The sequence below is a fragment of the Panthera uncia genome, chromosome B1 (genome assembly GCF_023721935.1).
Source record: "Panthera uncia isolate 11264 chromosome B1, Puncia_PCG_1.0, whole genome shotgun sequence".
In the NCBI taxonomy this organism is placed as follows: Eukaryota; Metazoa; Chordata; class Mammalia; order Carnivora; family Felidae; genus Panthera; species Panthera uncia.
In genome coordinates, this window is record NC_064811.1 from 176,280,569 (window position 1) to 176,307,491 (window position 26,923).

At 37.0% G+C, this 26,923-nt stretch overlaps 1 protein-coding gene across 6 annotated transcripts in view; it reads right to left on the reverse strand.

Annotated features, from left to right (window-relative positions):
* The window catches only part of DLC1 (DLC1 Rho GTPase activating protein), a 550,042-nt gene that overhangs the window by 481,152 nt on the left and 41,967 nt on the right, over positions 1-26,923 (reverse strand). For 2 of the 6 annotated variants that reach the window (XM_049631686.1, XM_049631682.1), the window contains exons 2-3: positions 25,014-25,092; positions 18,431-18,806 (exon numbers count right to left, since the gene is read on the reverse strand). The gene's annotated coding sequence lies outside the window, so the exon portion shown is untranslated. Of the gene's footprint in view, positions 1-14,763; positions 14,957-17,182; positions 17,254-18,430; positions 18,807-25,013; positions 25,093-26,923 lie in introns of all 6 variants that reach the window. The other 4 variants (XM_049631678.1, XM_049631680.1, XM_049631681.1 and 1 more) reach the window with 4 other exon arrangements.

Genomic DNA, 26,923 nt, shown 5'->3' on the forward strand with positions numbered 1-26,923 from the left:
CAAGCACAGAAACCATTCTTATTAGAAGATTCAGAATTCTGTGAGTGGCCACTCCATGAACCCCTCACATTTGAAGTGACAATACTGTCTTTTAAAGGGTGTGTTTCATTTTAACTACAGCCAAAAAGTGAGAGATTAAAAACAGCTGGAACATACGTCTATTTTCACCTCCTCCATCTGGAACTTTGTTTTTGGATATCACAGACATTTTCCAAACAAAACTCTGCTGAACAAAATGATAAATGTGGAAGAGACATGTATGTTCTTTTTTCGTTTGAAGAGTTTTGTAGAATTCAAAGCATTGGTGTGTTTTTCAAACATAAAGCTAAACCTTTGAACATCACAAATAGAGTTTGCTTTCGACGGGTGACGTGGCATTGATTTCATATTTGAAATTGGGCAATGTTGTGAGCTACAATGCTGGTTCTTTAATTGGTAGGTCCTATTTACATGGGAAATAAAAATGAAGTCTTTTCTTATATGTTGATATTTAAATACAACAACTAGACAACTAAAATAATGTGCTAGCCAATCTTGCAAGTTTCTGTTAGTGATTTACTAATTCATCCTTTTCCTTAAACTGCCCCACCGAACCTACTGTAGCTAGACCCTTATCAAGTCCTGCCTTAATGACTGCAATAACTTTTTCATTCTTTCCCTGACCACGCTATGCTTTTATGTCAATACCTCTATGCAACTCCAGGTTATCATTTAAAAAATGCTTTGGTAACATCACTCCCATTGTGTGTGGACTAAACTCCAAAATTCTTGACCTTTATTGTGGAGGTACTAGTTTGAGCCCAGATTTGGTTCAAATGCCAGTTTTTCCAATTTTACAAGTACCTTCTGCAAAGGTTCGTTGTCCTAGATTAACCGGTATGATATTTACCTTAAGCTACTGTGTGGATTGCCAGAGAGAAAGAACCCAGGAAAGATAGCGGTTTGGCATGGGGCTCCTGGGTGGCTCAGTCAGCTAAGCATCTGACTTCAGCTCAAGTCATGACCTCAAGCATCATGAGTTCAAGCCCCAGGACAGGCTCTGTGCTGACAGCTCAGAGCCTGGAGCCTCCTTAGGATTTTTTTGTCTCCCCCCCCCCTCCCCCCCCCCCCCCCCCCAGCTTATGTCTGTCTCTTTCAAAAATGAATAAATATTTAAAAAGAAAGAGGTTTGGCACAATGAGGAAGAAATCATTATTTCAAATTTTGTCTATGACATCTAGGTGAATATATTGATTGAGAACCAAGGAAAGAGAGAAGAAGCAAAGATAAAACTTTTGCAGGCAGTAAAAAATTATAATTGCCATGTTCATCCAATGTAAGACTATTAAATATAAATTTACTACACTACAAAAACATATAGCCTGGGGGTATAGCATATTTAAAACCCCCAATTTTACTGGATAATAAAGCAATAAAATTAAAGCATACTCTATAAAAATGATAGAAACAATATTAAACAAAAGTTCAAATAAAAATCTTGGTGCCATTTACCTCGAACTTTTGGCTCAGTATACAATATTTCAGAGATTATGGCTACTTGACCATCTCAGCAGCTGTTTTCACAGACTAAAGATATAGACTTGGGTTTCATGGTTAAGTGATATTTATTAGACTAGGAGAAATATGGGGGGGCTAGGAGGGGTCATGGCTACTCTTTTGCTCCACATTAGGGAAGTTCTTTTGTTTTGTGACCAAGCACATAGTTTTGAGATAAGAAAAGAGAAGGTCACCTGCCTAACAAGCTGGTTTACCCCAGGGCAGTCAACCAGGTGACAGATGGAGTCAGATTGCCCTCACATTCCTATAAGAGAAGATATTTTTCACAGTCCTGGACCATATCCACTCAACATAAAACAGAATCTGATAACAATTATGGGTTGCTAGTGCACAGTGAGAAGTCAAATACCAAAGCGAGCCCTTGCCAAGTTTTTCTTTGTATTTTAACCACATGATCCATATTCTTCATTAGGCTATCCTTCATCTGTCTAAACAACAGTCTGGTGTTAGTTTATAAAACTTAACCATTCTTAGCCCAGATGCTTATGCATCCTTCTTTGGAATATATTTGTGGAGATTTAAAATCAGTGGTTTGATATAAATATCCGGAGTTTGGAGGTAGAGATGAGATATTGGTTCATTGACATATGGGAATTAAAGCCTTACAATTGGATGAGGTGGCCTAGGGAGCACCTGTTGATAGAAAAAGAGGCCAAGGGTAAGGCACCTGGGTAATCCAACAATTAGAAGCTAAATAGAGCAAGGAGGCCAAGCACACGGAATGCAAAAAAGTAGCTACATGGGTGTGATATTTACTGACTTTTGGAATGACTTTTAGAAAATTTTAAGTCAAGTATTCTGCCTCATCCCCCTATTTTTACTATTGGATGATTTACGACTTTTATACTTCAATGACGCAGACTATTTGTTGTGATGCTTTAATTCCCTCCCCCAATTAGCCTTTTGTTTCATTTATATTTTAATATTTCCCTCATTTTTGTAGTCAAACTTACTCGTTTCTTAAAGTATTACATAACTCATTGCTTTTTTTCTTTTAAGTGTTCTTATCCTTCCACAATATATATTTTTTCAATTTTTGACCAATATATTTTTCTCAATTTTTATGAATTCTTGAAACTTTAGCTCTTTAATTCATCTGGAATGCATTTTTATAACTGAGAAGACATTTGTTGAAACTATGATGCGAATCGTGGCTAGCCAGTCTTGCAGCCAAGGTTCTTCCCACTGAGGCGGTTTCTCTCATTCAGTATCCTGAATACTACTAATAACGAGAGCAGCATCCAGAAGACTGTTGCCTGAGCCTGAAGCTTCTTATGGTGCAGTTTCGGGGGCCTTAGGAATTTTTTTTTAGTGTTTAGTGGCTATGCCATGATCAATCTCTGTTAACAAGGTTTGGTCAAGTTAGCTTCCCAAGTATTCTATTTGAATTTGTTGCTTGTAATCAATCCCAGAAATTTTATTGAGTCATGCTTGTTAAACAGGGTCACACCCTCGGGCCCCCTCCTTTTTTCCTCCCAAATATTTCAAGCCTGAGTGCTATTTTTTATTTCTGTTCAAGCGATTTCGCTTCAGTGTATGAATAAGATATTCTGGTCTGAGGTGGCAAAGTTGTTCAAATTTCTTCTGAATTTGCACCGCAGTATTCCCTAACGCACTTCACCCAATCTGTGTTCCAGTTGGATTTGATTTTTAATAAGAGCCATGATTAATTTTGCGAACAGAGGCCAAGGGAAGGTGTTTTGGAGGGGGAATCTGGCATCCCTGATTCAAGTGCCTGGATCCCTTAGTTGTTTTTATCAGCACACCCACTTTCGGAGCACCAGAGAATTTAACTGCTTAAATCCAGTGGGAACATGTGGGAGCCATTAGTTCTGTCCATCAAATATTTCTAGTTGCTTCTAGGCACACGGTAGGATTGCAATTCTTTGCTCCCCTGAAACTGAGTGTGACCGTTCGATTTGCACTGATCGGTGAAATGTTGAGTAGAAGTGATGTGTGTCACTTCTGGATGGAAGCTTTAAGTGTCAATTCACTCTTTGCCAACCTGTCAGTTCTACATAGAGGCTACCCTGCTAGCCTGGATGCTGGAGATGGGCCAACATAAAGGAGATCAGCAGATGTGTGTCTCCAATGAGAAATAAACCTTTTGTCGTTTTAAGTCACTTACCTAACGGGGTTATTCATTATTAGAGCATCATGGAGTACCTCTTGCCTGACACAAAATTGGATTTCTTAAGGTGGGTTTTTATGGGACTAACCTGATTTCACAGTTTATTTTAAAAGACAAGACATATTGTTATTAGTTACACTTAGAACTGATACAATAAAAATTGATTAGGAAATCAGTCCTGCATGTCCTTGAGGAAAGGCTGTCCTGGGGACAAAGAACTTCATCCACGTGGGGGTGTGCTCATAATGGTTACATTGTACCCCAGGGTGAAATTGTCCTATTGTGACAAAGCACAGTTGAGAGAAAATACACATAAAAATCCTCTCGCCACGTGATAATAATAAAACTTGAATAAAAAGCATGAAGCCGGGGCGCCTGGGTGGCTCAGTCAGTTAAGCGTCTGACTTCAGCTCATGATCTCACGGCTCGTGAGTTCGAGTCCCGCGTCAGGCTGTGTGTTGACAGCTCGGAGCCTGGAGCCCGCTTTGGATTCTGTCTCTGTCTCTCTCTCTGCCCCTCCCCAGCTTGTGCCCTATCTCTGTCTCTGTCTCTGTCTCTATCTCTCTCTGTATATATAAATAAGCATGAAGCCCAAATATAAGACTTCCTAATTTAAACAAAATCCTCATGATCTTCTGAGGAATAGACCTCGTTCATTGATTTTGCCTAGGGCATTGATTTTGCCTAGGCCTGCCTTACTCAGGCCTATATTCAGTTTCGAAGAGTTGTCTGTAATTGTTGATTTTATGGCAACTGTTTTGATTTGTTTTGGGGGGTCAGCCGAATTCCTTGCTTCTGTAACTGCTGTCTATCCCAACACCGTATCAGATTCTTCCAAGTTACTTCCACCTTTTTGCCTGCATTCTGAGCGAATTTCCACAAACCCATGCTGCACAGAGCTCTTTAATATTCTGCATAATTCTCCTGAAGGGAAGGAAAGGGTCTGTAGAGGGTCTATAATCCTCATTTTCATTGTACCTTATACATTGCTGTTTTTTTTTCCTAAACCCAGAGTCTTTACCTCTCTTATCGTTGGCTTTTCAAAACAATATTCTGACCCCTTTCCAGACATATACTTTCAATCTAGAGATTGCTGCAGAAGTTAGGAAAAATGATCTAATTTCAGTTTGCTCTTATGATATTTTATTTTAAAATTTCATACACAGAAGGTATAAGTCAACAACTGATGTCCCTGTCACATTTTAGTCTTGTACACTGTGAACACTCCTTTCCAATGTGATACTTGATTGACTCAATCTTGGATTCCTACTTTACTGTGGCTTTTTCTATATTTCTGTATAGATATCTTTATTTCTTGTGAAAAACTAGGGTCGTATGAATCACAGACACTGCTTTTCTCTTTGGACATGTAGAGAATCTGAGTGGGGTGACTAAAGGTCACCAGCGAAATTGTCATTATTACTTTTCAGTCACAGGCATTGAGATCACTAAGAAAGAAATGATAGAGATGCTTCTTGCCTGTCCTCCCCAATCAAAGGCACATTTAGTTACTTAATTTTTTTTTTTTTTTTTTTTTGCTAACAAAAATCACAAGCGTGTTCTTTTTGAAAGAGAGTAGTGTTCTAGATGTCAGGTGACAATCCTCCTGACTGATTATAAATGTGTTCGTTTCATGAAAGTATATGAACTATGAAACCAACAACAGTGAATACAGCATCTTGAAATGATGGAAGCAACAGGTAAACAGAAACAACCTATCTTTTGTCACTTCGAAAGTCATTTTGGTGTTTGGAATTTTGATAAAGAGAAATGCATCAAAATGTCCTACTTTTGGCATTGTGAATAGCCTGGCCACGAATGAGATGAATATAAAAAAAAATCCTAAAAATTACTTTTAATCTTGAAGTCTTCAAAGATATTTCAAGATGCTCCCAAGTAGTGAAAGATTACTAATCATGGAAATATGTATCATTAATGCTGTGCCAAACCTTGCCTGTGGTTTGTTGTATTCCAATATCTTTAAAAAAATCTTTAAAAAGAAATGCCTTTTTTTTTTTTTTTTAAACAGACCCACCACTGTTCAATCAACCTAAATAAAATGCTTTCAATAAATCTTGTGGGAAACCTATGATCATGGCACATTATGCCACTGGAATTTTTGTTTCTAACTCTGTCACTCAAAAACGATCTAGAAAAACGCCACGTTAAGAAATGTCTTCCTTTTATATATGCTACCCTTACATGTATGTATGTATGAATCTTCTAGACATATATCTGATGACTGTAAAAATTCTCTGAATTAAGAAATTTTTAATATACCTATGGTAAATGGTCCACTTTGTATAGGTTCCCTTTTTAAATGTTTATTTATTTTGAGAGAGAGGGAGAGAAAATGCGAGTTGGGGAGGGGCAGAGAGAGAGAGAGAGAGAGTCCCAAACAGGCTCCGTGCTGTCAATACAGAGCCCAACACGGACCCGATCTTACGAACTGTGAGATCATGACCTGAGCAGAAATCAAGAGTCCGAAGCTCACTGACCCACCCAACCACCCCTGTATAGGCTCTTTTGAGATGAAAATGATAAAGGTTATATGGGGGGAAGTTAAAATGGTGAATAAATTAATTCCAATACTATCACATTTTATAGTCAATGACTGGGTGGCTGCTTTAGCTTTGTGAGAAAGCATTAAGAACTGTCACACACGGCCTTCTATTTATTTATGACTTTGTCCTCTGGAACTAGTAGGAGGGTGAGGTTGGAGACAGTTTGAGGACTGAAGGGTGGGTTTTCCTGGTAGAGCCTCTCAGCTGCTGTGGCTCATCACACCTTGAAGTAAGAGCCTTCAGGCTTGACGGTCTCTCATTTCAGGTTCTGCCACAGAGTTTTGCGGAACGTTCCCAACCCTCCTCGAGCATCAAGAGATTCCTAAAGATCTGTTTTAAACTTCGTTGATACTTTCATGGAAAAGATAATGCTTTAGCTTCTTAGAAGGTTGGCAGAAGAATAGCACTGGGATTTTCTGGACCATTTGTGCTCTGAACGAGAGCAGATGAGCTCAGAAAGGAGGAAGAGAAAACAGGGATACATAGGGGAGTCTTTCAAATTAAAGGTTTACTTCCTTTATACATTTTCCTAGGGACCTCCAGGTTCCTTCCAAAACCCTGACTTCATGAAACTAAAAATAGTCACATGGAACATTCAAACAAACTAAGGCTGTGCTAAGAAGTTAAAGCTCAAGAAATGCTAAACACTTATGGCAACCAATGTCTTAGCAATTGTTACCTGCAGGGGTAACTGTTTTAGAGTCATTACAACTGTTCTACCGTGTTAAATGCCTGTGTACTCAGTGTGGGGGTGGGGTACAGATGGAAAGCAAGCTTTTACATCTGACTTCTAAATTCAGATGTAAACACACCCTCTTCTTTTCTACAATGCTCTGTTGTTTGAAAGAGAGAAGAGTTGGGCCATCTTGTTCTTCATAAAAAAGTCCAGCAAGGACAAGGAAAATTTACATTTTTCATATTATATGCCTTCTGGACTTTTTATATTTATTGCTGTTATACTTGCATTACTGGAGCCAAATTCTTACTGAATTTATTGATATTATTTTTTTTTAACATTCAGAAACAAATGGTCCACACTTAATTTGGAGAAAAAAAATCAGATGAAAGATGGATGCATTTCCAGCTTATATCTCAAGTTTTTTATTAGGGTTGACATTGGACAATTTTCAAACCAAAGTAATGACATAAAAAGTGACTGGGCCATCTGCTTTGCCTCTCCCATTACTTATGAGAATTAATTATGCAATCTTTGTTAGACTGCTCATTTTGGCCACTTGAATGAGTTTTAACACCATGTTAGAACTAACAAACAATTTGCCTTAAACATAATCCTATTTTTTGGACTATACTTTTCAGCATATCGATACATCTTACTCTCTTTAATTTAAGTTGAAATAAGCAACTCTTACACATCTACAATAGGATAAAGATCATTGTGTGTGTGTGTGTGTGTGTGTGTGTTTGTGTGTGTGTGTGTGTGTTTGTGTGTGTGTGTGTTTGTGTGTGTTTGTGTGTGTTTGTGATGGAGATAAAATCTTGAATGGAGTTGCAGTAGGCACAAACATAAGAGACACTGACCAGGCTATAAGAAATGATATCATTACGTATTATATATGGATATATGTATTTAAGGAAGATATTTTTATTCAAAGTCAACATCTTGCTCTCTTGGAGGTCCCCACTCAAAATACACTTTGCAACTACACGGACAGACTGAGTAAAAAAACAAAACAAAACAAAACAAAATACTTATATAGACACATTGTGACCTATTTTCATCCAAATTGCTACATGCAAGATTTGAAATGACATTATATATAGAATAAGATAGCAACAAGACAACTAAATTTAGCCATCTTTGTGTGGAATGCAGACTTGAATGCCTTATCGGGAATTAAAATAGTTTATATAGAAAAAGAAAAGAGGTGTCAAGAGTCTGACTACTAATTTTACTCTGCCATCAGCAGTGTCTGGCCTTTGTCTAAATAAACCTCATTAGGCTCCCATTTTCTAATTTTTTTTAAGTTTATTTATTTCAAGAGAGAGAGAGAGAGAGAGAGAGAGAGAGAGAAAGTGTGAGTGCACGAGCAGGAAGGGGGAGAGAGAGAGAGAGAAAAAGAGAAGCCCAAGTAGGCTCCATGCTGTCAGCACAGGGCCTAATGTGGGGCTTGATCCCATGAATCACGAGATCATGACCTGAGCCGAAATCAAGAGTCTGATGTTTAACCAACTGAGCCACCCAGGCAATTGCCCCCCCCCCCCACCACCCACACACACTTTCTCATTTTATAGAGAAGCTAACTTTCCTGAGTTTGGGGAGTGTTAGTTCAGATTTTTATGCACAATTATAAGTATTACAATTTCAAATGAAAATAATTATGATACTTCAGAGAGGAGTAACGACGAAGGTGAAATCTGACCAAAATTCCACCATTTTTCCCTTCACGTCATTTTTCAAGTATGTAAGAGTGTTCGGTGCATGCTGCTAGTCAGAGCCCTTTCCCTGCCCTCTGCTCAGTAGGCCGAGGGGACAACTGGACAAGCCCAATCCCTCCTCAACTCTGCTGAGCCCACTCATGGTAGTCCTGCTTTGATTACTTTTATTATTTACATATTCAACACCTGTTCTCTTTCAAGAAAGAGTTTCTTGGCCAAACAAAACATATGAGTGAGTTATCATCTTTCTTTTACTTCAATTCATAAGCTGATATTAACAAATTTACATTTGCATACAAAAATACACATTTGTACTTTTCTTCAGCTGACTCAAAGTAAAATGTAATATTATTGCATTATTACTTTTGTTACCCTGCTTTAATAATCAGTATGTGATAAATCAGTTTATGCAATGGCCTTAGAATATGCTATATCAATCCCAAGTCAACTCCCTCATACATACTGTTACATCAACTTTGCCTCACTCCATGAACAAGCTGAAATTTTGAAAAATAATTAAGAAATAATTTTTTTACCATTGGGAATAATTGCAAAACTAACATTGTAATTATTCTGAATAAGAAAATATGAAATTCTTTATAGAATATAAATGTGAAAATTGTCCATGTTTTAGTTATATTCAGAAAAGTTTAATTGTTCCTATCATTAAAACAGAATTGAAAATAAGTCAAGCATTTAACTTAACAAACATTTAACTTACCAAAAATAAAGCAAGAGAAAAGTTGCAGAAACAAATTAACACAGATGACACTTAATAATTGTGAATTAGAAAACTAACAGGGGCGTCAGGGTGGTTCTGTTGGTTAAGCATCCGACTTTGGCTCAGGTCATGATCTCACAGTCCATGAGTCCGAGCCCCACATCGGGTTCTGTGCTGACAGCTCAGAGCCTGGAGCCTACTTCAGATTCTGTGTCTCCCTCTCTCTCTCTGCCCTGCCCCCACTCACACTCTGTCTCTCTCACTCTCTTTCCAAAATAAATAAACATAAAAAAAAATAAAAAAAGAGAACTAACAGACATACTGATTGAAATGCTTGTTTTTATAAAAAATACCAATAATAAAAAATTTCCCTGTCATGTGTGATCAAAACAAAAAGAAAGAAAAGAAAAATATGACATGAGAAATAAAACAGATATATTCACTAGAGCAGGAAAGATTAAAGAATTATAAAGAGCATTATGCCAATCTCATGTTAATAATTTTATACATTCAGATAAAAAGGATAATGTCCTAGAAGAATAATAAATTACTAAAAGTAAGTTGAATACAAGAAAATAATTCAAGATCTATGGGGAAAATTCTGTTAATTACTTATCAGTAAAAGAGAAGCTGGGCGCAGGTGTTTTTTTACTAACATTTTTATATTAGTCAGAATATTCCATATGACAAAGAGATAGAGGATATCTTAACTCCTTTTACAATTTTATTGCCAAATATTGATGAAGAAGGCAGGAACCACGGTTAACCACGAACATAAGTATCTAGGAATAAACTACAGAAGTTGTAGAAGTAATTTACCCAGAAAATTATAAAACATTATTGAGAGACATTAACAAGGATCTAAATAAATGGATGCATATACTAAGTAGACAGAAGACTCCATATTGCAATGTCAATTTTAGCCAATTTATATGTAAATTTAACCCCTATAAAAATCTCTCTTTTTTGGTAGATATTGACAGTCTGATCCTAAATTGGAAAATGTAAAGGTCCTTGAAGAGCTTGGACCATTCTAGAAAGAAAATGCACTATAAATGTCCTTATCTAATAAGTAAAATATACAGGTGAGAAAGGAAAACAAATCTCAAACTTCCTATGTATGTATTGGTTTGTATGAGGTATGGACCTATTGGACATTCTGATTCAGGGTGAGTATCCTCATACACGGCCTGAATCAGAGGTACTACCCAGTTTTATCAGTTGGAGATGCTGACCCAGATGGCCATATCTAAAGAACCCATAAGCCCTGTCATTAGCAGGCAGTAACAAAAATAGGCTTCTCTTCTTTTAGGAGATGTGCCAAAAATTCAGACTCTAAGTGGCCCTGAATTATGTAATTCTCAATGATTTCTTTATGGATTTATATTTAAGTAACTGTACTATGAGGAGACATACCTGTTCCTCTGATAACCTTCCAATTAATTTATAAACTCTCTTAAGGCATGGGTTGAATAGAATTCACTGGTTGAAACCTTAAGTAAGAGGAAATCAATTAAGGAATTCCTAGGGGAAATTAAAACCTAAAGTAATTAAAATGTCTCAATGGGACTCGACATTTCTACTAAAGAAATATACCAGCATGCCTCAGAGACACTGTGGGTTCAGTTCCAGACCACTGCAATAAAGCAAATATTGCAATAAAGTGAGTCAAATGAATTTTTTTATTTCTTAGTGCATAAAAAAGTTATGTTTGCACTGTACTGTAGTATATTAAATATGCTCTACATTGTATGTAAAAATGTACATATTTTAATTAACAGTACTTTATTGCTAAAAAATGCTACATCATCTAAGCTTTCAGTAAATCATAATCTTTTTGTTGGTGAAAGGTCTTGCCTTGATGTTGATGGTTGCTGACTGATCAGAGTGGTGGTTGCAGAAGTTTGGGATGGCTGTGGCGATTTTTTGAAATAAGACAGCAGTTTGTTCCTTGATTGACTCTTCCTTTCATGAACAATTTCTCTATAGCATGTGATGCTGTTTGATAGCATTTTACCCACAGTAGACCTTCTTTGAAGATTGGAATCAATCTTCACAAACCCTGCTGTTGCCTTAGCAACTAAATATATGTAGTATTTTATTTTATTATTTTTTTATTTTATTAAAAAAGAAACGTTTTATATTTATTCTTAAGAGAGAGGGTGGGATCAGGGGAAGAGCATAAAGAGACGGAGACAGAATCTGAAGCAGGCTCCAGGCTCTGAGCTGTCAGCACAGAGCCCGACATGGGACTCGAACTCACGAACCACGAGATCATGACTTGAACCAAAGTCGGACACTCAACCGACTGAGTCACCCAGGTGCCCCAGTATTTTAAACCCTTCGTTGTCATTTCAACAATCTTCACAGACTCTTCACCAGGAATAGATTTCATCTCAAGAAGCCACTTTCTTTGTTAAAGAATTATAAAGGAATTATTATAGGAAGCAACTCCTCATCCGTTCAAGTTTGATCATGAGACTGCAGCAATTCAGTCCCAGCTTCAGGCTCCACTTCTAATCCCAGTTCTCTTGTTTCTACCACATCTGCAGTTAACTTCCTCGACTGAAATCTTGGACCCCTCAAAGTCATACATGAGGGTTGGAATCAATTTTTTCCAAACTCCTGTTCATATTGATTTTTTAGCTTCTTCCCTTGAATCACGAATGCCCTTAATGATATCAAGAATGGTGAATCCTTTCCAGAAGATTTTTGATTTACTTTGCTCAAATCCATCAGAGGAATCACTGGCTATGGCAGCTATAGCCTTAGTAAAATATATTTCTTAAACAATAAGACTTGAAAGTCAAAGTTCCGAGGCGGCTGGGTGGCTCAGTTGGTTAAGCGTCCGACTTCGGCTCAGGTCATGATCTCACAGTCCGTGAGTTTGAGGCCCGTGTCGGGCTCTGTGCTGACAGCTAAGAGCCTGGAGCCTGCTTTAGATTCTGTGTCTCCCTCTCTCTCTGCCCCTCCCCTGCTCATGCTCTCTCTCTGTCTCAAAAATAAATAAAAACATTAAAAAAAAAAAAAAAAAGAAAGAAAGTCAAAGTTCCTCATTGATCCACGGGCTGCAGAATGGATATTGTGTCAGGAGGCATGAAAACAATATTCAGCTCACTGTACATCTCCATCAGAGCTCTTGCATGACAACGTGCATTAGCGATAAGCAGTGGTATTTAGAAAGTGATCTATTTTTCTGATCAATAGATCTCAACAGTGGACTTAAAACATTCGATAAACCATGTTGTAAACAGGTGTGCTGTCATCCAGGCTTTGTTGTTCCATTTACAGAGCACAGACAGAGTAGCTTCGGCATAGTTCTCATGGGCTCTAGAATGTTCAGAACGTAAAGAAGCATTGGCTTCAACTTAAAGTCGCCAGCTGCATTAGCCCCTAACAAGAGAGTTAGCTTGCCCTCTGAGGCTTTTGACTTCTTCTCTTTGGCCATCTAAGTCCTAGAAGGCATCTTCTTCCAAAATATGGCTGCTTTGTCTACACTGAAAATCTGTTGTTTAGTGTAGTCACCTTCATTAATCATCTGAGCTAGGTCTTCTGGATGATTTGCGGTAGCTTCTACGTCACCAGGTGCTGCTTCACCTTGCACTTGTATGTTATGGGGATGGCATCTTTCCTTAAACCTTAGGACCCAACCTCTGCAGCTCCATACCTTCCTTCTGCAGCTTCCTCCACTTCCAGCCTTCGTAGAATTGAAGAGAGTTAGGGCCTTGCCGTGAATTAGGCTTCGACTTAAGGAAATATGACCGGTGTGATCTTCTTTCCAGACGGCTCAAACTCCCTTCATAGCGGCACAAAGGCATTTTAGCTTATCATCCATCTGTTCACTGGAGTGACAGTTTTAATTTCCTTCAAAAAATTGTCCTTTGCCTCCACAGCTTAACTAACTGGTGCAAGGGACTTAGCTTTCAGCCTCTCTCAGTTTTTGACCGGCCTTCCACACCAGCTTAGTCACTTCTCGCTTTTGATTTCAAGGGAGAGATGGGAGCTTCCGTGGTTCCCTTGAACACTTACAGGGCACTGGAGGTTATTAATTGGCCTAGTTTCAATATTGTGGTATCTCAGAAAATAGGGAAGTCAGAGGAAAGGGAGGAAGATGAGGGAACAGCTAGTTTGGAGAGAAATTAGAAGACACATTTATCGATTAAGTTTGCCATCTCATGAGGGGGGCGGTCCCTAGTGCCCCAAACAATTACAATAGTCATACCAAAGACTACTGATCACAGGTCACCACAGTAAATAAAATCATAATTAAAAAGTTGGAAATATGAGAGAATTACCAAAATGTGACAGCCACAAAGTGAGTGAATGTTATTGGAAAAATGGTGTGGATAGACTTGCCCAAAGCAGGGTCGCCACAAACCTTCAATTTCCAAGAAAAATGTAATATCTGTGAAGCACAATAAAATAAGGTATGCCCGTACGGTTACTCATGCTGTCTGAATCACAGAAAATTAGCTATAACTGGGGTGTCCAAAGAAATTTCAAAATAACATTAAGAAATTTTACATTTTTTGTCAATTACTAGACAACCCTCAAGCAAATAATCTTGACTCAAATCAAAAAGTACATTATAGTTAAAATGAAGGAACAGTGACAATATAAAACTCTACCACAGTACCCCTGGATAGGATTACTTTTATTCCTAATAAAGATTTCCTTTTATTTTTATGCCTTTCAAAACCTTAGGTAGTTGAAGAGTTCTTTTTTATTTAAAGCAAACATATTTTAGCATAAAATCATGGAATTGGTATAAGCAGCATCCAAAATAAAGTTCTTTTTCATTGTTTCATTTTCATATTGTGTACATACATACATTTACAAGCACGAACTGATCAGGGCCTTTACTGTATGTATTTGCCTGTTTGCAACATAAGCTCATTTAACTACTCTAAACGGAATTTACTCATTTTATACGTCATACCCATTTTATAAGACCATAATGGATATTTTCCCAATTTAAGTTGTGTTTCATATTTTGCTTATTCAGTACTTCCTGACAAATACATATTTGTTTATTTTCGGTCTTATCAAATGGAACTCCACTTTCATCCAATCTCTTAAGATATAATCATATGAACCCTGCCTGAGGGATCCCCTTGTCCCATTTAATGTTATTCTAGGTGACGGCTTCAAGCAGCTCGAATGTAATGCCTAGCCATCCACTAATAAGTTAGCCTTGTTCTAGGTCTGGTTTCTCATACTTTAGTTCCGGGAATCAGGTTTCTGATTAGCTCTTGAGCCCCAATTCCCATATTCCAACAAGCAGTTGCTATCTTATACTTTAATGCAGAAGTTCCTGTCTGCGAAAATTATCACTTAAAATATTCTGCCCATGTGATCCCATAAACAGAACTTAAAAAATGTTGGCATTTTACCATGTGAGCCACAGTTCTCAGATAGCTGGAAGCAGGACAAATATTATTTTTCAGGCTATGTGCCCTCTTTTCGATTCCTGGAAACATCATTGTTACAACCAAGTTAATATTCACAGGGGAGTAACTGTTAGAATAATCAGAGTAACAAGCTGGTACGTGAGGCGGCAACTTGAATAACTTGGTTAAGCGTCCGCTAAAGAGCCAGAATAAGAGGACAAAGAACAAGAAAACGGAGAAAAGAGAAGAGGGGAAGGAGTTGAGTGTGCATTTTCTAACAAAGTTGAGACATTTAATTTTTACTATGTATAATTTCAAGTTCTAGAAACTGCAGGCATATATAAGAAAAAAAAAACACCCTCTTTGGTGATTTTGCCAGCCAAGTAACCTAGAAGTAATATTCGTACTTCGTTCGGGGTTATGTTTCCATAAGTATCTTCAATGTGTCCACTATTTTTTCAGAATCAACTCTCTTTTTACATTTCAAAATAAAATAGGCAATGTTGAACACCAATGGTTGCTGGCATCACAAAAAGGAAAGCAATCACACGCTAAATGCCTCCTGATGGAAGAACAAGGCTAACTCTGAAGTTCCTGGCCTCAAACAGAACCTGGATCCTGAATCCGAGTGGTTGTCTAGACTCAAATACCAACTTACAAAGGATCCAGAAGGCAGCGAGATACAGAGTACCGTCACCATAGTACTATACTCAGCAAGCCCAGATGGGAATTCCCTGAGACTTAAAACCAGGGATTTTTCCACCAAGTGCAAGGACAAAAAACAGAGAAGGAGAATTTGTAGATTAAAACATTTTTTTAAAAAATCAGTGAATTTCCAGGTGTGAACTTTATTTAGATCCTGATTTAAATAAATGTAAAAAAAAAAAAAGACATTTAGGAGACTACAGGATAGTTGTACATTTCCTACTTATTTGGTGATAACTAAGGATGCTTATTTTTTAAACTGTGATCATGGTATTGTGGTACAGTTGACCCTTGAACAACAACCTGAGGGCGAGGGGTGCCCTCATGGTTGAAAATCTACATATAACTTTTGATTTCCCCCCAAACCTAACTACTAATATCCTACTGTTGATCACAAGCCTTACCAATAACCCAAAGAGTAGCTTAACACATATTTTGTAATGTTATATGTCTTATACACTGCATTCTTACAATAAATAAGCTAGAGAAAAGAAAATGTTAAGAAAATCATAAGGAAAATACAGTACTGTACTGTTTTTATTTTTAAAAATCCATGTAAAAGTGTACCCATGTAGCTCAAACTCACGTTGTTGAAGGGTCAACTGTATTTTAAAGAAAAAATCTTATTAGCAATGCATGCTGAAATATCTACAGATGAAATTATATGATGTCTAGAATTTACATCAAAATAACATGGAAACAAGGACAGACTGAAGGGTTATGTGTGAAACAAGAATGTCAATATGTGATTAATTACTACCACTTGGTCCTACACTACTCTGTCTGCTTTTCTATATGTTAAAATTCTCATAGAGTGTTTTTTTAAGTTATAGCAAAATAAAGGCTTTTCCAGGCGACCGAATAAGCAAACAAACAAAAAATAAGCCTTTCAAGTTCCTACTATTTCCATGAATTTTGTTTTTTTTATACTTTCCAATTCCGTGAAGGTTTCAAGGGAAGACATTTGTATTCTCCTCTATTTTTAAAAAATTTATTTAGATAAAAGCATTTGCAGCAAATATAATTTTCTGTCATCAGACCATTTTCACCTGTACTGATAATATAATTGAATTTTTTTTTTGAAGTATAGTTGACATACAATGCTCTTTCAGTTTCAGGTGTACAACATAGTGATTTGGCAATTTTGCACGTTAAGTTATGCTCACCACAGTAAATGTAGTCACCATCTGTCGCCATACAACATTACAATATAATTGTATATTTGTATAATTGTATAATTGTAATGATTTTAAGGCACAGGTCTTTTTACTAGGGTGAAGACTTATTTTAAGACACTAGACATTAAGATTTCTTAAGGTTTTTACGTGGCAATACTTTAGACAGCCTGACTATTAATATAACATAAAGAAGTAAACATGCTAAATTTTAAGATAAATTGAAGATGATGAATAAATTAAATTGTTCAAAGAACGAACAAATTTTGTTTAATGGAGAGTGGAAACAAGAATGCAAATGCATTCAAAAAATTATCTTGCTCTGTAAATTGTCTCTAATACGGAATGGTAAAAACATACTGACTAATACTTAACTTGTAATCATTTATTTTTGCACATGAAGACAGTAATGGAAATATGGGCTCAGTTTACTGTCAGGGTGCTGACTTTTACTGTCATACATTTCTCCGTAATGTTTGTGACATCTCATTGGTTTATGAGTCTTAGCAACATTAAAAAAGTAATTAATAAATACAACTCACAGCCTAATCTAAGCAGAGTTTGATTGATGAAAATCACTGAGTTTTTTCTTCAACATTTTATTCAGAGTTTCCTACATCATATGGAAATAGAATAGCAATTGAATCAACTGAGAACTAATAAGATCATAATTAGGGTCTTATAAGGTTAATTTATAGTAATATCAGATTCCTTACTAATCATAGTAGATAGCAGATTCAACATCACATTTAAAAAAAAAAGATGCACAGTAAATCTTAATTACTTACACTGAAAGGTCCTACTCTCTACATCACATTGACAATTTAAATCTTCCTAGTATAACTGTTCAGGACCTTTGCCCTGTTTGAAAACAACCAAGTAAATGCAAATGATTTTAAATCAAGGATGACTGTGCAATTACTTTAGGAAAGGAAGAATTAGCTTATCCATTAGTGTTATAGGTTGCTATAAGGAGAAACATGCTGTCTGTTCATTCAATTAGCCCCCAACCTCAAGGCAACCAATCATTTCATTTGTAACATTGCTGATTAAGCAGCTCTGAATTTTGAAAAAGCTATGCCTTCAGACAATATAACCTTGCTAACATATTTCTCTGGGAATGCTTAGATCTATTTGGTGCCTTAGTTAATTGTCGGAAGACATAAATGATTTATTTACTAGATTTTGATCAAATTCTATTTAAACATTTATGATAAAAAGAACACTATAAAATTAATTTTCTAATCCAAATCACCATAAACATACATAAATATTACTTCAAAATGCGATGATAACTTGATGATATATGTACTGAATTTATTCAATAAAATAATAGAGAATGGAAACAAGAATGCAAATGCAAATCTCACACAGTATTGTCTGCTTTAAACTGAACAAGTATTTTCACTTTGAACTATGCAGCAGAAATCTTAATTCCAAATAGTTACATAACAGAACATTGCAACTATCAATTATTGTTCAAAATTTATGCTTCCACACGAAAGTATTAAATGTTTTTAGATGAATGCACCTTCAATCAATATAAGAAAGCAACCCTGAGCATCTCAAGGTTTTTTAATGTACATTTAATTTTAGACATTTTTCTCTACTTACAGAACTTCATTTCAAGAGTAAAGTATTATAACTATATTTTCAGAAACATGTGAACATGCAAACCTCTCAGATAATAATGCATATATATATCATATACAGCAATATATATGTATATGTATATACATATATATTGCTGTATATGATATTAAATATAAAAGGAAGAGTAAGAGCTTTACCTGGTTAATCACCTGTGTTGGTCTAAAGCTGAGAAGAACAAATGGATTCACCAGCAGTGTCTTGTCTGGTATCATGAGCGAGGTGGCCGCAGTTTCAAGGGGTGGGATTTATCTTCAGTAATGAATACCCAAGGGACTGTTTCCAATCAGGGAATGCTACTGCAGACAATGAAACCATTCTCTATTTGTTGACCGAGGTTTTGTATGTGCAATCTGCTGTGGGTGTATTCATACATCCCCACAGGAACCGACATATATTTCACTGAAGTTCATGGTATGAAGGATATTTTGAAACAAAGATTATAGGAAAATAAAACTTATCATTCATTTCTCTGAAGTTTTTCCACTGGTTTATTCATTGCTTCTAATTTTCCCCCTGTTGGAAAGAAAATCATGAAAAGGCTTAACTCCAAGCAGTATAATCTCTCACCTGATGATACCAGAGCCCTCTGGAACAACACTGTGGATGGATATACACGGTCTCTGCCTTGAAAATTTTAATGACGGGAGCGCCTTGCTATTTTTAGATCTACCTTATTCAGCTCAGGACAGTGTTACCTGTTAGACATTTCTCTATATTCACCAAAATGTATGTAACAGTATTTTCACCAAAAATCTATATAAACTCCTATGTCTCCTATTACAAATCAGAACGTTTTGTTTATCTGACAGTTACATTTCCCAGTTAGGTAGTTCTAATTTGTTGTCACACATTCTTCACCCAGTTCTGTCCATTTCTTTCAAGTGTATATCCATAATCCAACTTCTCACCACTCGGGCTCTACTGCCCTAGAGAGCTGGCCATCAGCCGATCTTCCTGAATGGCTTCCCTTTTTCTACACTGCTGCCCTGCAATCTATTTTCCATACTGCAGCCTGGCCGATCCTTTAAAAGATAAATCAGATCATGTTATTCTCTTGACCCTCCATTACTGTCCTACTTTAACAAGTGATCTGAAAAAATTCTCTAGTAACTTCCAGCCTCATTTAGAATAAAATAAAACCCCCTTAGGATGGCCTGTAATAGCCTGGCCTCTCACCCCAGCTCTCTGACCTTACTTAACTCTTATCCTTCTCTTCTTCTTCCCAACTTGCTCCCTCCACTGTCTGGGTACACTGGCCTTCTGGTTGTTCCTCGAAGATGTGGGCAGTGCTTCCGCCCTGGGAACTTGACCTGATGACTATTGTCCTGGAATACCCCTTCCCAGGTGGATTTCTCTGCATTTACTTGTCAGTTCAAATGTCAGCTTAACTGTGGGATCTTTCTTGACTACCCATGGAAATAGCATATACACCCTTCATCATACTCCCTCTTATCCTGTCTTATTTTTTCTTCATGGCATTCAGTTATTTATGCATTTATTTGTTTATTAGGCATATCACCAAATAGAATAAAAACTCCATGAGAAAGGGGATTTTGTTTATTTACTGACATATCTTAGCATCATGAACAGGGCTTTGCAACGAGTTGGCATTGAAAACATATTTCTTAAATGAATGTATTATTAAGCTTTGCTTCCTTCTCCACTTTATAGAATATTCTAACCAATAGAATCTAATGGAATAAATGAATTATCAGTCTATGGTACGAGCCTATCTCGGAGATCTTGAAGATTTGATTCTAGACCACTGCAATAAGATCAATATCATAATAAAGCAATTTTTTTAGTTTCCCAGTGCATATAAAAGTTATGTTTACACCATACTTTAAGTGTGTAATAGCATTGTGTCTATTATGTCTACATACCTTAATTTAAACATACTGTATTGCTAAAAAACGTTAACCATAATCGCAGCTTTCCACAAGTCATAACCACGGACCACGGATCCCATAACAAATATAATGAAAAACTGCAATACTGCGAGAATTACTACAATATGATGCAGAGACACGAAGTGGGCAAAGGCTGTGGGGAAAATGGCGTCATCAGGCTTGCTCAACACAGGGTTGCCACAAACGTTCAATGTGTAAAAAACAATATCTGCGAAGGGCAATAAAACAAGGCACAATGAGAGACAGACCAAGTATGCGTGTAGTGCCCCCTCGTTCATGGTTTTGTTTTTTGGCGTCTGAGGTTTCAGTTGCCCACAGTAACTCAGTCCAGAAGCAGATGATCCTCCTTCTGATGGACTGTCAGAAGGTCAATAGTAGCCTAACACCACGTCACAGTGCCTGGTCACCCATCTCGCTTTCTCTCATAACGTAGGCATTTCATGGTCTCGTTTCATCACGAGAAGGGTGAGTACTGTGCAACAGAATGTTTTGAGAGAGAGACCACATTCACATAACTTTTATAACAGCATGTTGTTATAACTGTTCTATTTTATTATTGTTGTTGCTAATCTCTTTGTCCAATTCATAAATTAAACATTATCATAGGTATGTACGTATAGAAAAAAAACATGGTATATATAGGGTCCGGTAGCATCTACAGTTTCAAGCACCCACTGGGGTCTTGGAATGTATCCCCCGTGGATAAGGGGAGGGTTACTGTATGCTAATAATGGCTTATGTGACTTTGTAAACTAGCATAACCATCAAACATATATTAAAATCTTAGAACCTGAAGATTCACCCTTTGTTCATCTTCTGTTACCAGGCAGGACTGCATTGAATCTATGGACAATTTTGTTCTTGATCTCCCTTTATACCTATTCAATTGGCTTTAATCACCGTTATTATAAGAAAATACTCTCTGCATAAAAATTGGTTTCTTTCTGCAAATAATCTCTCAGGAGATTCTGAAAAGGTCTTAATAGGACTTTCTTTTTTTTTTTATTCCTTAAAATATGCAAGGCTTTTTCTGAAGCACTAGTTTACTACAGGTCTTAATTTATATCTCCTTCACATTCAAAAAGTATCTCTTTATTCATTTCAGCAAAATCTCTACATTTATTTGAAAGCTAAAGAATAAAATGAGGTGTCAGTTTTGTGAAACAGCATGCAAGTGAAACTATCTTTGACCCTGTTTGAAGTGAGACGTAACTTCCTAATCGTACCTTGAGTTAATCCTAATGGTTACTTCTAGACAATGAGAGAAAAAGTGATACAACCAACAAGTAACTCAATTTGTAAAAGTTTTAGAAGTTTGATATATCATAGGTCAAGATATAAGAGGTGATATGAAAGCTACTGTGTTAGGGGCACCTGGATGGCTCAGTCAGTTAAGCATCTGGCTTTGGCTCAGATCATGATTTCATAGTTGGTGGGTTCGAGCCCCACGTTGGGCTCTGTGCTGACAGCTCGGAGCCTGGAGCCTACTTCAGATTCTGTCTCCCTCTCTCTCTGCCCCTCCCCTGCTCACACTCTGTCTCTCAAAAATAAATAAATGTTAAAAAACATTTAGAAAGCTATCGTGTTCGGAGTCAGGGATGTAGAATGTTTAGGATTGGGATAGTTGTAGAATGGTCAGAAAAAACAGATGTTTTATTAAGTTGGGTTTTTTTTAACTTTTTATTTTTTTAAGTTTATTTATTTATTTTGGGAGAGAGAGAATGAGAGAGAGAATCCCAAACAGGCTCCGCACTGTTAGTGTGGGGCTCGAACTCATCACTCGTGAGATCATGACCAGAGCTGAAATCAAGAGTCAGACGCTTAACCGACTGAGCCACCCTGGCGCCCCTATTAAGTTGGTTTGTAAAACAAAGCTTCATATCACTACTAGGATTTTGGCATATTTATCTATGTTTCTACATCTCTATATATGTGTCTATATATCTACCAGTGTATCTCTCTACATCTCTATGTCTCTATGTCTCTATCATCTATCTATCTATCATCTACCTACTCACCATACTTATATAAAGGAAAAATATTTAGAATATTTGACAACAAGTTTAGCTGAGGTAATAAATAATTGGAAAGAATTTTGGCCATCATCTTTGGAGCAGGGTCCTGGAGGCTCCTTATTTTCCAGGTATCACACTGATTTCATGGATCACAGAGACACAGAGTCACAATGTAGGTGCTGAGCCACACGAGGGCACTCAGGGCTCCTGGGTAGCTTAGATCAAATGTGTTACTCACTCTATTGCACAGATATTTTATTCTTAGTAAAGATTTCTTGAGCTTACTTAAACAAAATTCTTACTATAAGCATATAAGTTAAGGTAATGACTTTCTAATGACTTTTATCATTTTTTTAAATGTTTGTTTATTTTTGAGAGAGAGAGAGATGCAGCATGAGCAGGAGAGGGGCAGAGAGAGGAGGGGACAAAGAAAGGAGGAGACACAGGATCTGAAGGAGGCTCCAGGCTCTGAGCTGTCAGCACAGAGCCTGGCACGGGGCTCGACCTCATGAACCATGAGATCATGACCTGAGCTGAAGTTGGAGGCTTAACCAACTGAGCCACCCAGGTGCCCCTCTCTAATGACTTTTATAAGAGGAAATATGTCCTTTATATTTCCTTTGGAATACTTTCTCAATAACCTTTGAAGCAGTGCTCATAAAATTACTATGTTCCAGGCTTTGAAAACAATTTTCTCAGATCACATGCAAGCTTAAGGTACCATTTAACCATTCTTCAGTAAAGGAATAAATTTGTTCATTTCTGAGTTCTGTGTTGTGCTTATATTAAATTACTGTCTAACTGGTTTCCATCCACTTTCCAGATTACCTTAATAGAAAATAACATTACTGCCCCAGGTCATTTCTCCTGATATAAATGGATTAGATACGTATATTTTCTTATTCCTCCTTAGAGAGGTTTAATCTGGCAGCAGCATTTTCTGAATTTGACACTGGTTAAGGAACAATGCATCCATTAGTGGCCAAGGTACAGCTAGATGTTAATTAAATCATCATGCTCTTTCGTAGGTGGATTATGTTTTCTGTTAGAGAAAATTAAATTCGTAAAATAATGCTTTTCCCTTGAAAATGGAAAATCTTTTTGCATGGTTAGCAGCTGCCACTCTAATTTCTGATGCAGTGTGCAGGATGAGAGAAAAGACATAGTACTTCATAATCAAGACAGTGGCCCTGAAGAGACTGCAGTCACTTCTATACCTGGGAGAAGGCTCATTTTATACTTTGCAAGTGAGCATTGTTTGGAATTCTGAAATCAAACCCTTCTCTCTGAATGCGGAGACATTAGAAATGACAATTTGTATGTCACAGTATCTTTACTCTAAAGCACTTCAAGGATTGTAAATAAGCATGTGATTGTGTCTGTGGTTCTTCTTTATGGAAACAGAACATCAGAATGCTTTCCACAGGGTGTTGGGTTTGTGAGAAGCCCTCTGTGTCTAAAGGCTGGAACAAAGCCTATTATCCTAATGATCTTCTTTCTGTGCCCCTTCTGGACGAAGCCACAGGATTAATGGTATATTTTTAAATTGGATTTAAAGAGTTATATGGATGTTAAAAGTATGGTAAAGAGTTCCTTTACCCCAATTTCTATACCCAGTGTCTTAGAAATTCCCTCTCTTCTTTGTTCCTCCCTATCCAGTTACCTTTCTCGTTCCTAATACATCCCTAGGTAGAGGGTGTCTGGATGGGTATAGAGGGGAGGGGACAAGTGACATTTGCATTGGCTTGAATGTCAGCAGGCAGAAAGGAGCTGTTAAGAAGTGGGAAAACAGCCTAATTTTATTGATGGTGGCCCTAGAGAGACATATTTAGAAAGTCCCAAGCTAGAAGAGTGAATTCAAAAATTTGTTTTTAATTCTAGTATTTTAACATAGGCACAGGAAAAAAAAAATCTCACTATATCTTACTGATTTTTTTGGTTGAAATATTAAAAGAATAATGAAAATTAAACCTATAAAATGTGCATTTTGAAGTTCTTTTTAAACCCAAATATGCTAGTGGCTTTTCTAATCTCCTCTTCTGAACTGCATACATGGTATCTACACATTTAGGATAATGACCTACTTATCTGAAAACCGGAGCTGAGAAGGATTACACAATTTTATCAAGTAGAGTGAAGCTGTCCTTTGCACCTTCTGTTCAGCCATCCTCAGATGCCATCTGTTGACATACCCATCCTATGACTGGAGCATCTTAAGAAATCACATCTACATTAGGAAAGCAAAGGCTTTCTAGAAGCCACATCCAGGAGGCCTGACTGTCCAAACACCTCTCAAAGAGAAAGAAGTTACAAGAACTGGCTTACAGTACTAAGGATTCATCCCTAGGGGCTCAGGTGGTGACCACTTCTATCTCTAAAATTAAGGAAATTCCGCCATGAGAACTGTCAGCAGAGAAAGAGGAGGGGACTGCCTCTGGGTTGGCAACGGCCAGTGTCAGAGGCTGCCACACTAGATGGGATTCCCTGCTTAGGATCCTTTCTGCTGGGAGGCAGATTTATAATTTTGTCTTGCAGCAGTTTAATCCCCCAGAAAACTGTAGTTGCCAGCTTCTGGAATGACAATGATAATGGTATTTCCTTCCCTTTTCCGTTGATTTGGGATAGGATCAGTGCATCAGTACAAAAAATACTTAAATTCTGTGTAAATAAAATATAAAATATGTAATTCATAATACAACTGTATCAAGTAGTTGGGAAGGCACGCAGTGTGTTTTTGTGGAAAATGCACCGGCTTTGGAAGCAATATTCAAATTTCAGTTCCGCCATTAACTAACCTTGTTACCTTCAGAAATGTGTTCATCCTCCTAGAGACTCAATTTACTCACATAAAGTAGGAATTCAACTTGCAGGATGCTGTGAACATTAAGTAAGATTATGCCCATAAATCACTTATCACAACTCTCGACACATACAAGCTGCCTACTAAATGGTAGTAACTATTTAACTTATGCTCCAATATACTCATTTTATCGTAAAAATCTCATGATCTTATATGTTTCTAAGGGTGTACATGTTCCATCTGGAAAATGCACGGCTTTCCATTATAATACTCTTATTAATACAGCCAAACCATTACTTACAGGGGGTTAACAGTCTGGTGCATTAGTAAAGGTAAATGAACTCTATCCCTGTTTGCTATTCGAAGCAGGATTTAAAAAAAAATTTTTTTTAACGTTTATTTGTTTTTGAGACAGAGAGAGACAGAGCATGAACGGGGGAGGGGCAGAGAGAGGGGGACACAGAGTCTGAAACAGGCTCCAGGCTCTGAGCTGTCAGCACAGAGCCCGATGCAGGGCTCGAACTCACGGACCGCGAGATCATGACCTGAGCCGAAGTCGGCCGCTCAACCGACTGAGCTACCCAAGTGCCCCCAAAACAGGATTTTTAAGCAATAGGCACATGGTCCATCCTTGCAGGTTCACTTACAACGTACCATGGAACTAAGCACTATGGATATTGTATCCTGATACTGTAAAACAGAGCTCAAATTTGATAGGAAAATAAAGCTTCTAATCATGACCTTGTTGGAAAGGTAAATGGTTTCATTTTGAGTAACATGTGGTAGAACGTACACCCTTACTTAGCTTAGGACTGGAAAAATGCTCACACATTCCTTTTTAGAATATCAGGTGAGCCCAGAGGAAGGTTTGCATCAGTAGCTTAATAGGCTAAATCATTTTTTCAATTTTTATTTTTATTTTTTTGCACTCACATAAAATTCTAACTATAGAGTAATTAGAATATTATTAGATAACTGAGTAAATTTTCATGCATTTATATAAAGGTGAAGTTAATTTTTATCCACTTGCTAAAAAAGTTAAATTACAGCTATTGGAGTGGATCTTTTAAAGCTGATTTCTTACACAGCTGTCCCTTACCTTTAAAAGCATTCACTGGAAAAAAAAAAACAACCTAGCATATTATTATCTGCTGTCTAAGATAATAAATGATTGAAGACTTAGGAGCATTTTAAGTACCACTTAACATAATGAATTGGCTCTACTTACCACCACATTGAACAGTAATTTAATTTGCTCTATTAATAACTCAGAGCAAATTTAATGTAAATAACAAATATGCTCTCTTTGAAATCCGCATATACTAAAAAATGCTTGCACCTCCAAACACAGCTTTCCCATATATATATTATATGAAATATATGAAAATTATATGAAAAAAATATATATGTGTGTGTTTCCCTTGAAGGAATTTCATCAAAAAACCATGAAAGGTAAAAAAATATGAAATAATTCACTGAAAAACACATCTCCACTATTGCACCTCCTGGGTGGAGATATTTACCCTAAAAGCAACTAACAATGGCCACGAATTTTGGAGGCTTAAAGTATTAGGTGCCTGTTGAAAAAAAGTGTCACTGTACAAGCTAGGTTAGGCAACTGATACCATAAACAACTCTTAAATCTCAGGGGGTGAATATTAAAAATGTTTGGTTTCTGCTCATATCACAGTCAAGAGTGAGTTACATGGCTGCCCTCCAAGCGACAACTCAGAATTCCCTCTCGTGATCCTACCATTTTATAATTTCAAGATCAGCTTGGTGCCATGAAGCTTCTAGAAGGCAGAAAGAGTGAGGAATCTCACACGTATGATACTTAAATGCCTCAGCCTAGAAATGGATATGTATCGCTTTCACTCATATTCTATTGGCGAGAAATAGATACAT